Source organism: Amphiura filiformis, chromosome 9 (assembly GCF_039555335.1).
Source record: "Amphiura filiformis chromosome 9, Afil_fr2py, whole genome shotgun sequence".
NCBI classification, from domain to species: Eukaryota; Metazoa; Echinodermata; class Ophiuroidea; order Amphilepidida; family Amphiuridae; genus Amphiura; species Amphiura filiformis.
In genome coordinates, this window is record NC_092636.1 from 540,189 (window position 1) to 553,739 (window position 13,551).

The following is a 13,551-nucleotide window of genomic DNA, read 5'->3' on the forward strand; positions in this document are numbered from 1 at the left end:
TTGCGCTAGCCTATCCAGTTCGGGTAAGTGCAACGACTAAATACGATTTATGTATTCACCCTGTTCCCATGTGCAGAGTGCATCACACACAATGAATGGAAAGACCCTGTTCAACAAACTCGATACCGGTACCGTATAAAACTTGCAGGCTATAATGATGAGTTTACGTATAAACACACTCGGTTTTCTTTCAGTTCCGTATACAATCCTATCTAAATACACACACACACCTGGATCCAGTAGTACTATCAAGACACAACATGATGAGTATGATCAGCATCAAGTACAGTACAGATCAGATACACACACTATTTATAAGCTTCCCTAATTAACATTTTCTAACTCACTGAGGCGTTTCAGTAGTCAGCACACATCGTGCCGATTGAAACATGGGGCGTAGTGTAGTATCAACAGCAGTACAGACTCACTACACTATAGTACAGATACGGTACATAATATGTGCTACATCATGACATATATTAGAATTTAAGCTTACCTAAATTTACGTTTTTTCACTCACTTAGGGGTTTCAGAGTACACCGTGCACGAACATAGCACTGCTGACGGATCCCGATGTCTTTCTGTCCATTTACCATTTTTATTCGTGCTCTTATTTACTCAAAATTACTGTTTATTTGTGTGTCTTCGAGTGAATGAATTGTTTCGCGAGTATCAAAACAGCTGATCGACCTTTGACCATTATCATGAAGGAAGGTCACAAAGGTCACTCGTCCTCAACATTGGTCGGTGATTGGTCTGTTGAGCAAAGGGCTTGCTCAACAGAGCTCAGTGATTGGTCCGTTGAGGAAACCGGCTGCTCAACAGGGCTCAATGATTGGTGGGTTGAGTGCCCGATTAGATCCTTGGATGGGAGAGCGCCTGGGAATACCGGGTGCTGTAGACTTTTGCATTCTGATCCTTCTTTTTGATTTTTACTCTTGATCGTTTTTGTGTCCTCTATCTGCTGTGATTAATTTTTTTCTATCTACAAAACGGCTTTGTTCAAAATGGGATTTTTTTTCCTCAATTTCTGGAACACCACGGCATAACAACTTAAAATTAATGGCTATCCTATCAGATCACAGAGCGCCTCCACACAGCAACAACATTGAGTCGATCGTGGTCAGCTGCTGCATGGGAGACCAAAACTTTTTACGGTTTTATAATAGGCCTACTGGTAATTGTGAGATAAATTCAACAAACTACAACACAACTGAAATTCTGTGATTTTCAATTTTATCAGTATCAAAACAAAAAAAAAAAAAGTAGTTATCCTACTGAAACTTACTATTTTTATGGAGTACGACGTACTTGCAAAGATCAGGCATCTTCAACAATTACTGTTCAAGTAGAAATTCCTCCTTTCCCCATTATTATAGACGCATTTTCTTGTGGTGAAAAAATAAATGAGACGTAATTAGATGAGAGTGAAATCTCAGTAGGCCTATCATCTATAGCTGCAGCTGAACAGAGCAGAACATTTTCAAAACACGTGTTGACAAACAGCTGCTGTCCGGGATTGTTGTGATTGTTGTCAGGTGACAATAACTATTGTAATGCGTATCACGTGCGTAATGCGTACGCGTAAGCTGAAGTCATTGTTTCAACCGCATACGCGCTTGATGCTGGCTCGTGCGTGTATGACTACACAAAGTCAACATGGTCAATGCGATTCAGGTACAAAATCAAATAAATAAAACATGTCACATCTAACATGCAAAATGTTGTTTGTTTGTTTGTTTGCTTAAATTTTTGTTTGTTAGTATGTCAAGGGGGTGTTGGTTTTATGTGTTGCGATTTTTTTTTTTTTTTTTTTTTTTTTTTTTTTGCTATCTACTGAACCAAAGTGGTAAATCGGCGGAATACGTTTCTAATTTTATTCGTGACTTGTTATTGCAAATTGTCGCACTTTGTTTGTTTGTTAATGTGTCAAGGGGTGTTGGCTTTATGTGGTGCGAGGTTTTTGTTTTGTTTTTTTCTTTTTTGCTATCTACTGAAGATAGCTCGAACCAAAGTGATAAATCGGCGGAATAATACATTTTCTAATTATTTTACTCATGACTTGCCAAAGACGACCAATTTACTTTGTGAAAGTGGCGCTAAATTTGGTAAACTTACGCTGACCGGACGTGCAACCCGTGATTTATTATAGTTCCTAAAATGAAAAGACTGGAATCTCATCAGAACCATGCACAATTTGATTAGAGTTACTTGTAAGTTTCATGAGAAGATGTTACAAATTTGTGCACAGTATTTCGGAAACGATTGAAAGAAAGGTCAATGCTGTAGCTATAAGTAAGCTAAATTCGCATCTTCAAATGTCTACGGCCATACCACGTTGAATACACCGGTTCTCGTCCGATCACCGAAGTTAAGCAACGTCGGGCCCGGTTAGTACTTGGATGGGAGACCGCCTGGGAATACCGGGTGCTGTAGACTTTTGCATTCTGATCCTTCTTTTTATTTTTACTCTTGATCGTTTTTGTGTCCTCTATCTGCTGTGATTAATTTTTTTCTATCTACAAAACGGCTTTGTTCAAAATGGGATTTTTTTTTTTTCAATTTCTGGAACACCACGGCATAACAACTTAAAATTAATGGCTATCCTATCAGATCACAGAGCGCCTCCACACAGCAACAACATTGAGTCGATCGTGGTCAGCTGCTGCATGGGAGACCAAAACTTTTTACGGTTTTATAATAGGCCTACTGGTAATTGTGAGATAAATTCAACAAACTACAACACAACTGAAATTCTGTGATTTTCAATTTTATCAGTATCAAAACAAATCAACAAAAAAGTAGTTATCCTACTGAAACTTACTATTTTTATGGAGTACGACGTACTTGCAAAGATCAGGCATCTTCAACAATTACTGTTCAAGTAGAAATTCCTCCTTTCCCCATTATTATAGACGCATTTTCTTGTGGTGAAAAATAAATGAGACGTAATTAGATGAGAGTGAAATCTCAGTAGGCCTATCATCTATAGCTGCAGCTGAACAGAGCAGAACATTTTCAAAACACGTGTTGACAAACTGCTGTCCGGGATTGTTGTGATTGTTGTCAGGTGACAATAACTATTGTAATGCGTATCACGTGCGTAATGCGTACGCGTAAGCTGAAGTCATTGTTTCAACCGCATACGCGCTTGATGCTGGCTCGTGCGTGTATGACTACACAAAGTCAACATGGTCAATGCGATTCAGGTACAAAATCAAATAAATAAAACATGTCACATCTAACATGCAAAATGTTGTTTGTTTGTTTGTTTGCTTAAATTTTGTTTGTTTGTTAGTATGTCAAGGGGGTGTTGGTTTTATGTGTTGCGATTTATTTCTTTTTTTTTTTTTTTTTTTTTTTGCTATCTACTGAACCAAAGTGGTAAATCGGCGGAATACGTTTCTAATTTTATTCGTGACTTGCCATTGCAAAATGCAAAATGACGCACTTTGTTTGTTTGTTAATGTGTCAAGGGGTGTTGGCTTTATGTGGTGCGAGGTTTTTTGTTTGTTTTTTTTTTTTTTTGCTATCTACTGAAGATAGCTCGAACCAAAGTGATAAATCGGCGGAATAATACATTTTTCTAATTATTTTACTCATGACTTGCCAAAGACGACCAATTTACTTTGTGAAAGTGGCGCTAAATTTGGTAAACTTACGCTGACCGGACGTGCAACCCGTGATTTATTATAGTTCCTAAAATGAAAAGACTGGAATCTCATCAGAACCATGCACAATTTGATTAGAGTTACTTGTAAGTTTCATGAGAAGATGTTACAAATTTGTGCACAGTATTTCGGAAACGATTGAAAGAAAGGTCAATGCTGTAGCTATAAGTAAGCTAAATTCGCATCTTCAAATGTCTACGGCCATACCACGTTGAATACACCGGTTCTCGTCCGATCACCGAAGTTAAGCAACGTCGGGCCCGGTTAGTACTTGGATGGGAGACCGCCTGGGAATACCGGGTGCTGTAGACTTTGCATTCTGATCCTTCTTTTTATTTTTACTCTTGATCGTTTTTGTGTCCTCTATCTGCTGTGATGAATTTTTTTCTATCTACAAAACGGCTTTGTTCAAAATGGGATTTTTTTTTTTCAATTTCTGGAACACCACGGCATAACAACTTAAAATTAATGGCTATCCTATCAGATCACAGAGCGCCTCCACACAGCAACAACATTGAGTCGATCGTGGTCAGCTGCTGCATGGGAGACCAAAACTTTTTACGGTTTTATAATAGGCCTACTGGTAATTGTGAGATAAATTCAACAAACTACAACACAACTGAAATTCTGTGATTTTCAATTTTATCAGTATCAAAACAAATCAACAAAAAAGTAGTTATCCTACTGAAACTTACTATTTTTATGGAGTATGACGTACTTGCAAAGATCAGGCATCTTCAACAATTACTGTTCAAGTAGAAATTCCTCCTTTCCCCATTATTATAGACGCATTTTCTTGTGGTGAAAAAATAAATGAGACGTAATTAGATGAGAGTGAAATCTCAGTAGGCCTATCATCTATAGCTGCAGCTGAACAGAGCAGAACATTTTCAAAACACGTGTTGACAAACTGCTGTCCGGGATTGTTGTGATTGTTGTCAGGTGACAATAACTATTGTAATGCGTATCACGTGCGTAATGCGTACGCGTAAGCTGAAGTCATTGTTTCAACCGCATACGCGCTTGATGCTGGCTCGTGCGTGTATGACTACACAAAGTCAACATGGTCAATGCGATTCAGGTACAAAATCAAATAAATAAAACATGTCACATCTAACATGCAAAATGTTGTTTGTTTGTTTGTTTGCTTAAATTTTTGTTTGTTTGTTAGTATGTCAAGGGGTGTTGGTTTTATGTGTTGCGATTTATTTCTTTTTTTTTTTTTTTTTGCTATCTACTGAACCAAAGTGGTAAATCGGCGGAATACGTTTCTAATTTTATTCGTGACTTGCCATTGCAAAATGCAAAATGACGCACTTTGTTTGTTTGTTAATGTGTCAAGGGGTGTTGGCTTTATGTGGTGCGAGGTTTTTTTTTTGTTTTTTTTTTTTTTTTTTTTTTTTTTTTTTTTGCTATCTACTGAAGATAGCTCGAACCAAAGTGATAAATCGGCGGAATAATACATTTTACTAATTATTTTACTCATGACTTGCCAAAGACGACCAATTTACTTTGTGAAAGTGGCGCTAAATTTGGTAAACTTACGCTGACCGGACGTGCAACCCGTGATTTATTATAGTTCCTAAAATGAAAAGACTGGAATCTCATCAGAACCATGCACAATTTGATTAGAGTTACTTGTAAGTTTCATGAGAAGATGTTACAAATTTGTGCACAGTATTTCGGAAACGATTGAAAGAAAGGTCAATGCTGTAGCTATAAGTAAGCTAAATTCGCATCTTCAAATGTCTACGGCCATACCACGTTGAATACACCGGTTCTCGTCCGATCACCGAAGTTAAGCAACGTCGGGCCCGGTTAGTACTTGGATGGGAGACCGCCTGGGAATACCGGGTGCTGTAGCCTTTTGCATTCTGGTCCTTCTTTTTTATTTTTACTCTTGATCGTTTTTGTGTCCTCTATCTGCTGTGATGAATTTTTTTCTATCTACAAAACGGCTTTGTTCAAAATGGGATTTTTTTTCCTCAATTTCTGGAACACCACGGCATAACAACTTAAAATTAATGGCTATCCTATCAGATCACAGAGCGCCTCCACACAGCAACAACATTGAGTCGATCGTGGTCAGCTGCTGCATGGGAGACCAAAACTTTTTACGGTTTTATAATAGGCCTACTGGTAATTGTGAGATAAATTCAACAAACTACAACACAACTGAAATTCTGTGATTTTCAATTTTATCAGTATCAAAACAAATCAACAAAAAAGTAGTTATCCTACTGAAACTTACTATTTTTATGGAGTACGACGTACTTGCAAAGATCAGGCATCTTCAACAATTACTGTTCAAGTAGAAATTCCTCCTTTCCCCATTATTATAGACGCATTTTCTTGTGGTGAAAAAATAAATGAGACGTAATTAGATGAGAGTGAAATCTCAGTAGGCCTATCATCTATAGCTGCAGCTGAACAGAGCAGAACATTTTCAAAACACGTGTTGACAAACTGCTGTCCGGGATTGTTGTGATTGTTGTCAGGTGACAATAACTATTGTAATGCGTATCACGTGCGTAATGCGTACGCGTAAGCTGAAGTCATTGTTTCAACCGCATACGCGCTTGATGCTGGCTCGTGCGTGTATGACTACACAAAGTCAACATGGTCAATGCGATTCAGGTACAAAATCAAATAAATAAAACATGTCACATCTAACATGCAAAATGTTGTTTGTTTGTTTGTTTGCTTAAATTTTTGTTTGTTTGTTAGTATGTTATGTTTGTGTTGGTTTTATGTGTTGCGATTTATTTTTTTTTTTTTTTTTTTTTGCTATCTACTGAACCAAAGTGGTAAATCGGCGGAATACGTTTCTAATTTTATTCGTGACTTGCCATTGCAAAATGCAAAATGACGCACTTTGTTTGTTTGTTAATGTGTCAAGGGGGGTTGGCTTTATGTGGTGCGAGGTTTTTTTTTTTTTTTTTTTTTGCTATCTACTGAAGATAGCTCGAACCAAAGTGATAAATCGGCGGAATAATACATTTTTCTAATTATTTTACTCATGACTTGCCAAAGACGACCAATTTTTTGTGAAAGTGGCGCTAAATTTGGTAAACTTACGCTGACCGGACGTGCAACCCGTGATTTATTATAGTTCCTAAAATGAAAAGACTGGAATCTCATCAGAACCATGCACAATTTGATTAGAGTTACTTGTAAGTTTCATGAGAAGATGTTACAAATTTGTGCACAGTATTTCGGAAACGATTGAAAGAAAGGTCAATGCTGTAGCTATAAGTAAGCTAAATTCGCATCTTCAAATGTCTACGGCCATACCACGTTGAATACACCGGTTCTCGTCCGATCACCGAAGTTAAGCAACGTCGGGCCCGGTTAGTACTTGGATGGGAGACCGCCTGGGAATACCGGGTGCTGTAGACTTTTGCATTCTGATCCTTCTTTTTTATTTTTACTCTTGATCGTTTTTGTGTCCTCTATCTGCTGTGATGAATTTTTTTCTATCTACAAAACGGCTTTGTTCAAAATGGGATTTTTTTCCTCAATTTCTGGAACACCACGGCATAACAACTTAAAATTAATGGCTATCCTATCAGATCACAGAGCGCCTCCACACAGCAACAACATTGAGTCGATCGTGGTCAGCTGCTGCATGGGAGACCAAAACTTTTTACGGTTTTATAATAGGCCTACTGGTAATTGTGAGATAAATTCAACAAACTACAACACAACTGAAATTCTGTGATTTTCAATTTTATCAGTATCAAAACAAATCAACAAAAAAGTAGTTATCCTACTGAAACTTACTATTTTTATGGAGTACGACGTACTTGCAAAGATCAGGCATCTTCAACAATTACTGTTCAAGTAGAAATTCCTCCTTTCCCCATTATTATAGACGCATTTTCTTGTGGTGAAAAATAAATGAGACGTAATTAGATGAGAGTGAAATCTCAGTAGGCCTATCATCTATAGCTGCAGCTGAACAGAGCAGAACATTTTCAAAACACGTGTTGACAAATTACTGCTGTCCGGGATTGTTGTGATTGTTGTCAGGTGACAATAACTATTGTAATGCGTATCACGTGCGTAATGCGTACGCGTAAGCTGAAGTCATTGTTTCAACCGCATACGCGCTTGATGCTGGCTCGTGCGTGTATGACTACACAAAGTCAACATGGTCAATGCGATTCAGGTACAAAATCAAATAAATAAAACATGTCACATCTAACATGCAAAATGTTGTTTGTTTGTTTGTTTGCTTAAATTTTTGTTTGTTAGTATGTCAAGGGGGTGTTGGTTTTATGTGTTGCGATTTATTTCTTTTTTTTTTTTTTTTTTTTTGCTATCTACTGAACCAAAGTGGTAAATCGGCGGAATACGTTTCTAATTTTATTCGTGACTTGCCATTGCAAATGCAATATGTCGCTTTTTGTTTGTTTGTTAATGTGTCAAGGGGTGTTGGCTTTATGTGGTGCGAGGTTTTTGTTTGTTTTTTTTTTTTTTTTTTATCTACTGAAGATAGCTCGAACCAAAGTGATAAATCGGCGGAATAATACATTTTTCTAATTATTTTACTCATGACTTGCCAAAGACGACCAATTTACTTTGTGAAAGTGGCGCTAAATTTGGTAAACTTACGCTGACCGGACGTGCAACCCGTGATTTATTATAGTTCCTAAAATGAAAAGACTGGAATCTCATCAGAACCATGCACAATTTGATTAGAGTTACTTGTAAGTTTCATGAGAAGATGTTACAAATTTGTGCACAGTATTTCGGAAACGATTGAAAGAAAGGTCAATGCTGTAGCTATAAGTAAGCTAAATTCGCATCTTCAAATGTCTACGGCCATACCACGTTGAATACACCGGTTCTCGTCCGATCACCGAAGTTAAGCAACGTCGGGCCCGGTTAGTACTTGGATGGGAGACCGCCTGGGAATACCGGGTGCTGTAGACTTTTGCATTCTGATCCTTCTTTTTTTATTTTTACTCTTGATCGTTTTTGTGTCCTCTATCTGCTGTGATGAATTTTTTTCTATCTACAAAACGGCTTTGTTCAAAATGGGATTTTTTTCCTCAATTTCTGGAACACCACGGCATAACAACTTAAAATTAATGGCTATCCTATCAGATCACAGAGCGCCTCCACACAGCAACAACATTGAGTCGATCGTGGTCAGCTGCTGCATGGGAGACCAAAACTTTTTACGGTTTTATAATAGGCCTACTGGTAATTGTGAGATAAATTCAACAAACTACAACACAACTGAAATTCTGTGATTTTCAATTTTATCAGTATCAAAACAAATCAACAAAAAGTAGTTATCCTACTGAAACTTACTATTTTTATGGAGTACGACGTACTTGCAAAGATCAGGCATCTTCAACAATTACTGTTCAAGTAGAAATTCCTCCTTTCCCCATTATTATAGACGCATTTTCTTGTGGTGAAAAAATAAATGAGACGTAATTAGATGAGAGTGAAATCTCAGTAGGCCTATCATCTATAGCTGCAGCTGAACAGAGCAGAACATTTTCAAAACACGTGTTGACAAACTGCTGTCCGGGATTGTTGTGATTGTTGTCAGGTGACAATAACTATTGTAATGCGTATCACGTGCGTAATGCGTACGCGTAAGCTGAAGTCATTGTTTCAACCGCATACGCGCTTGATGCTGGCTCGTGCGTGTATGACTACACAAAGTCAACATGGTCAATGCGATTCAGGTACAAAATCAAATAAATAAAACATGTCACATCTAACATGCAAAATGTTGTTTGTTTGTTTGTTTGCTTAAATTTTTGTTTGTTTGTTAGTATGTCAAGGGGTGTTGGTTTTATGTGTTGCGATTTAGTTCTTCTTTTTTTTTTTTTTTTTTTGCTATCTACTGAACCAAAGTGGTAAATCGGCGGAATACGTTTCTAATTTTATTCGTGACTTGCCATTGCAAAATGCAAAATGACGCACTTTGTTTGTTTGTTAATGTGTCAAGGGGTGTTGGCTTTATGTGGTGCGAGGTTTTTGTTTTTTTTTTTTCTTTTTGCTATCTACTGAAGATAGCTCGAACCAAAGTGCTAAATCGTCGGAATAATACATTTTTCTAATTATTTTACTCATGACTTGCCAAAGACGACCAATTTACTTTGTGAAAGTGGCGCTAAATTTGGTAAACTTACGCTGACCGGACGTGCAACCCGTGATTTATTATAGTTCCTAAAATGAAAAGACTGGAATCTCATCAGAACCATGCACAATTTGATTAGAGTTACTTGTAAGTTTCATGAGAAGATGTTACAAATTTGTGCACAGTATTTCGGAAACGATTGAAAGAAAGGTCAATGCTGTAGCTATAAGTAAGCTAAATTCGCATCTTCAAATGTCTACGGCCATACCACGTTGAATACACCGGTTCTCGTCCGATCACCGAAGTTAAGCAACGTCGGGCCCGGTTAGTACTTGGATGGGAGACCGCCTGGGAATACCGGGTGCTGTAGACTTTTGCATTCTGATCCTTCTTTTTTATTTTTACTCTTGATCGTTTTTGTGTCCTCTATCTGCTGTGATGAATTTTTTTCTATCTACAAAACGGCTTTGTTCAAAATGGGATTTTTTTTCCTCAATTTCTGGAACACCACGGCATAACAACTTAAAATTAATGGCTATCCTATCAGATCACAGAGCGCCTCCACACAGCAACAACATTGAGTCGATCGTGGTCAGCTGCTGCATGGGAGACCAAAACTTTTTACGGTTTTATAATAGGCCTACTGGTAATTGTGAGATAAATTCAACAAACTACAACACAACTGAAATTCTGTGATTTTCAATTTTATCAGTATCAAAACAAATCAACAAAAAAGTAGTTATCCTACTGAAACTTACTATTTTTATGGAGTACGACGTACTTGCAAAGATCAGGCATCTTCAACAATTACTGTTCAAGTAGAAATTCCTCCTTTCCCCATTATTATAGACGCATTTTCTTGTGGTGAAAAAATAAATGAGACGTAATTAGATGAGAGTGAAATCTCAGTAGGCCTATCATCTATAGCTGCAGCTGAACAGAGCAGAACATTTTCAAAACACGTGTTGACAAACTGCTGTCCGGGATTGTTGTGATTGTTGTCAGGTGACAATAACTATTGTAATGCGTATCACGTGCGTAATGCGTACGCGTAAGCTGAAGTCATTGTTTCAACCGCATACGCGCTTGATGCTGGCTCGTGCGTGTATGACTACACAAAGTCAACATGGTCAATGCGATTCAGGTACAAAATCAAATAAATAAAACATGTCACATCTAACATGCAAAATGTTGTTTGTTTGTTTGTTTGCTTAAATTTTGTTTGTTTGTTAGTATGTCAAGGGGTGTTGGTTTTATGTGTTGCGATTTATTTTTTTTTTTTTTTTTTTTTTTGCTATCTACTGAACCAAAGTGGTAAATCGGCGGAATACGTTTCTAATTTTATTCGTGACTTGCCATTGCAAAATGCAAAATGACGCACTTTGTTTGTTTGTTAATGTGTCAAGGGGTGTTGGCTTTATGTGGTGCGAGGTTTTTTGTTTGTTTTTTTTTCTTTTTGCTATCTACTGAAGATAGCTCGAACCAAAGTGATAAATCGGCGGAATAATACATTTTTCTAATTATTTTACTCATGACTTGCCAAAGACGACCAATTTACTTTGTGAAAGTGGCGCTAAATTTGGTAAACTTACGCTGACCGGACGTGCAACCCGTGATTTATTATAGTTCCTAAAATGAAAAGACTGGAATCTCATCAGAACCATGCACAATTTGATTAGAGTTACTTGTAAGTTTCATGAGAAGATGTTACAAATTTGTGCACAGTATTTCGGAAACGATTGAAAGAAAGGTCAATGCTGTAGCTATAAGTAAGCTAAATTCGCATCTTCAAATGTCTACGGCCATACCACGTTGAATACACCGGTTCTCGTCCGATCACCGAAGTTAAGCAACGTCGGGCCCGGTTAGTACTTGGATGGGAGACCGCCTGGGAATACCGGGTGCTGTAGACTTTTGCATTCTGATCCTTCTTTTTATTTTTACTCTTGATCGTTTTTGTGTCCTCTATCTGCTGTGATTAATTTTTTTCTATCTACAAAACGGCTTTGTTCAAAATGGGATTTTTTTTCCTCAATTTCTGGAACACCACGGCATAACAACTTAAAATTAATGGCTATCCTATCAGATCACAGAGCGCCTCCACACAGCAACAACATTGAGTCGATCGTGGTCAGCTGCTGCATGGGAGACCAAAACTTTTTACGGTTTTATAATAGGCCTACTGGTAATTGTGAGATAAATTCAACAAACTACAACACAACTGAAATTCTGTGATTTTCAATTTTATCAGTATCAAAACAAATCAACAAAAAAGTAGTTATCCTACTGAAACTTACTATTTTTATGGAGTACGACGTACTTGCAAAGATCAGGCATCTTCAACAATTACTGTTCAAGTAGAAATTCCTCCTTTCCCCATTATTATAGACGCATTTTCTTGTGGTGAAAAAATAAATGAGACGTAATTAGATGAGAGTGAAATCTCAGTAGGCCTATCATCTATAGCTGCAGCTGAACAGAGCAGAACATTTTCAAAACACGTGTTGACAAACTGCTGTCCGGGATTGTTGTGATTGTTGTCAGGTGACAATAACTATTGTAATGCGTATCACGTGCGTAATGCGTACGCGTAAGCTGAAGTCATTGTTTCAACCGCATACGCGCTTGATGCTGGCTCGTGCGTGTATGACTACACAAAGTCAACATGGTCAATGCGATTCAGGTACAAAATCAAATAAATAAAACATGTCACATCTAACATGCAAAATGTTGTTTGTTTGTTTGTTTGCTTAAATTTTTTTTTCTTTTTTTTTGTTGCGATTTATTTTTTTTTTTTTTTTTTTTTTTGCTATCTACTGAACCAAAGTGGTAAATCGGCGGAATACGTTTCTAATTTTATTCGTGACTTGCCATTGCAAAATGCAAAATGACGCACTTTGTTTGTTTGTTAATGTGTCAAGGGGTGTTGGCTTTATGTGGTGCGAGGTTTTTGTTTGTTTTTTTTTCTTTTTGCTATCTACTGAAGATAGCTCGAACCAAAGTGATAAATCGGCGGAATAATACATTTTTCTAATTATTTTACTCATGACTTGCCAAAGACGACCAATTTACTTTGTGAAAGTGGCGCTAAATTTGGTAAACTTACGCTGACCGGACGTGCAACCCGTGATTTATTATAGTTCCTAAAATGAAAAGACTGGAATCTCATCAGAACCATGCACAATTTGATTAGAGTTACTTGTAAGTTTCATGAGAAGATGTTACAAATTTGTGCACAGTATTTCGGAAACGATTGAAAGAAAGGTCAATGCTGTAGCTATAAGTAAGCTAAATTCGCATCTTCAAATGTCTACGGCCATACCACGTTGAATACACCGGTTCTCGTCCGATCACCGAAGTTAAGCAACGTCGGCCCGGTTAGTACTTGGATGGGAGACCGCCTGGGAATACCGGGTGCTGTAGACTTTGCATTCTGATCCTTCTTTTTATTTTTACTCTTGATCGTTTTTGTGTCCTCTATCTGCTGTGATGAAATTTTTTCTATCTACAAAACGGCTTTGTTCAAAATGGGATTTTTTTCCTCAATTTCTGGAACACCACGGCATAACAACTTAAAATTAATGGCTATCCTATCAGATCACAGAGCGCCTCCACACAGCAACAACATTGAGTCGATCGTGGTCAGCTGCTGCATGGGAGACCAAAACTTTTTACGGTTTTATAATAGGCCTACTGGTAATTGTGAGATAAATTCAACAAACTACAACACAACTGAAATTCTGTGATTTTCAATTTTATCAGTATCAAAACAAA

General features: G+C 37.5%; 8 non-coding genes across 8 annotated transcripts; all 8 read left to right on the forward strand.

Moving 5' to 3' along the window:
* Nucleotides 1-2,320: 2,320 nt before the first annotated feature.
* On the forward strand, nt 2,321-2,439 carry LOC140161402 (5S ribosomal RNA). Its single transcript, XR_011860094.1, has one exon. It is a non-coding gene; the product is annotated as a 5S ribosomal RNA (ribosomal RNA).
* A 1,425-nt stretch (nt 2,440-3,864) lies between these two features.
* LOC140161455 (5S ribosomal RNA) lies at nt 3,865-3,983 on the forward strand. Its single transcript, XR_011860144.1, has one exon. It is a non-coding gene; the product is annotated as a 5S ribosomal RNA (ribosomal RNA).
* A 1,435-nt stretch (nt 3,984-5,418) lies between these two features.
* On the forward strand, nt 5,419-5,537 carry LOC140161472 (5S ribosomal RNA). Its single transcript, XR_011860160.1, has one exon. It is a non-coding gene; the product is annotated as a 5S ribosomal RNA (ribosomal RNA).
* A 1,414-nt stretch (nt 5,538-6,951) lies between these two features.
* LOC140161467 (5S ribosomal RNA) lies at nt 6,952-7,070 on the forward strand. The gene has a single exon (XR_011860155.1). It is a non-coding gene; the product is annotated as a 5S ribosomal RNA (ribosomal RNA).
* Nucleotides 7,071-8,490: 1,420 nt separating this feature from the next.
* On the forward strand, nt 8,491-8,609 carry LOC140161479 (5S ribosomal RNA). The gene has a single exon (XR_011860166.1). It is a non-coding gene; the product is annotated as a 5S ribosomal RNA (ribosomal RNA).
* A 1,422-nt stretch (nt 8,610-10,031) lies between these two features.
* On the forward strand, nt 10,032-10,150 carry LOC140161489 (5S ribosomal RNA). The gene has a single exon (XR_011860174.1). It is a non-coding gene; the product is annotated as a 5S ribosomal RNA (ribosomal RNA).
* A 1,421-nt stretch (nt 10,151-11,571) lies between these two features.
* LOC140161408 (5S ribosomal RNA) lies at nt 11,572-11,690 on the forward strand. The gene has a single exon (XR_011860100.1). It is a non-coding gene; the product is annotated as a 5S ribosomal RNA (ribosomal RNA).
* A 1,395-nt stretch (nt 11,691-13,085) lies between these two features.
* LOC140161476 (5S ribosomal RNA) lies at nt 13,086-13,203 on the forward strand. The gene has a single exon (XR_011860164.1). It is a non-coding gene; the product is annotated as a 5S ribosomal RNA (ribosomal RNA).
* Nucleotides 13,204-13,551: the final 348 nt, after the last annotated feature.